At 37.3% G+C, this 1,013-nt stretch overlaps 1 protein-coding gene across 1 annotated transcript in view; it reads right to left on the bottom strand.

The window, feature by feature from the left end:
• Nucleotides 1-1,013, bottom strand: part of FAM217A (family with sequence similarity 217, member A) — a 50,137-nt gene that overhangs the window by 18,753 nt on the left and 30,371 nt on the right. The window lies entirely within an intron of this gene.

Below are 1,013 nucleotides of genomic sequence, written 5' to 3'. Positions count from 1 at the left end.
CTGAAGAAAAAAACTAAGCCTCAACTTGCAATATTGAACGATTCTATGGGCAAAATATTGAAAGATGCAGAAAGCTTCAAAAGAAGATGGAAGGAAGGAATACAGTCATTGTACCAAAGAGAAGTGGTCTATGTAAACGGTACTGACTGGATGGGACACAGCCACCAACACTGTATTTAAGTTCATTGTTCTCTGTTCCTTCTTAATCAGAGATACAAGCTGATATTTCTTTTGTATAACACTTTTATAATCTAATTCATAAAATGTTTTCTCATTTGAAATAAAACAATTGTATTAAATCTTTTAACAAACTGAGGCAACACTGAAGGTGTACTCACTCATCTATGCCAAGACACTTGGAAGACAGCTACCTGGTTTACAGATATCCATAGTTGTGCCCATTCTAAAGACAGGTGACCGAATAGAATGCAGAACTTATTGGACAATATCATTAATATCACATGCAATTAAAATTTTGCTAAAAATAATTTTAAAATGGCTGCACCAGTGTACTTCCAGGGAACTGCCAGAGGTTCAGGCTGAATTCAGATGAGGGCATGGAACGAGGGATATCATTGCTGATGTCAGATGGATCTTAGCTGAAAGCAGAGAACATCAGAAAGATGTTTACCTGTGCTGTATTGACTACGCATAGGCTTTTGACTGTGTGGATCATGACAAGATATGAATAATATTTTGAAGAATGGGTATTACAGAACACTTAATTATGCTCATGAGGAACCTTTACATAGACCAAGAGGCAGTTGTTTGAACAGAACAAGAGAACACTAAATGGTTTAAGATCTGGAAAGGTGTGTGTCAGGATCGTATTCTTTCACCATACTTAGTGTGTATGCTGAACAAATAATCTGAGAAGCTGGATTATATGAAGAAGAACATGGCATCAGGATTGGTGATAGACTCATTAACACCCTGTAATAAGCGGACAATACAACATTGCTTGCTGAAAATGAGGAGGACTTTGAAAACCTGCTGATGAAGGCAGGGCTTGC

This window comes from Chrysochloris asiatica, unplaced genomic scaffold (assembly GCF_000296735.1).
Source record: "Chrysochloris asiatica unplaced genomic scaffold, ChrAsi1.0 scaffold00144, whole genome shotgun sequence".
Taxonomy (NCBI): domain Eukaryota; kingdom Metazoa; phylum Chordata; class Mammalia; order Afrosoricida; family Chrysochloridae; genus Chrysochloris; species Chrysochloris asiatica.
Note: the sequence above shows the minus strand (reverse complement) of the source record. Positions and strands in the feature narration are given on the sequence as shown.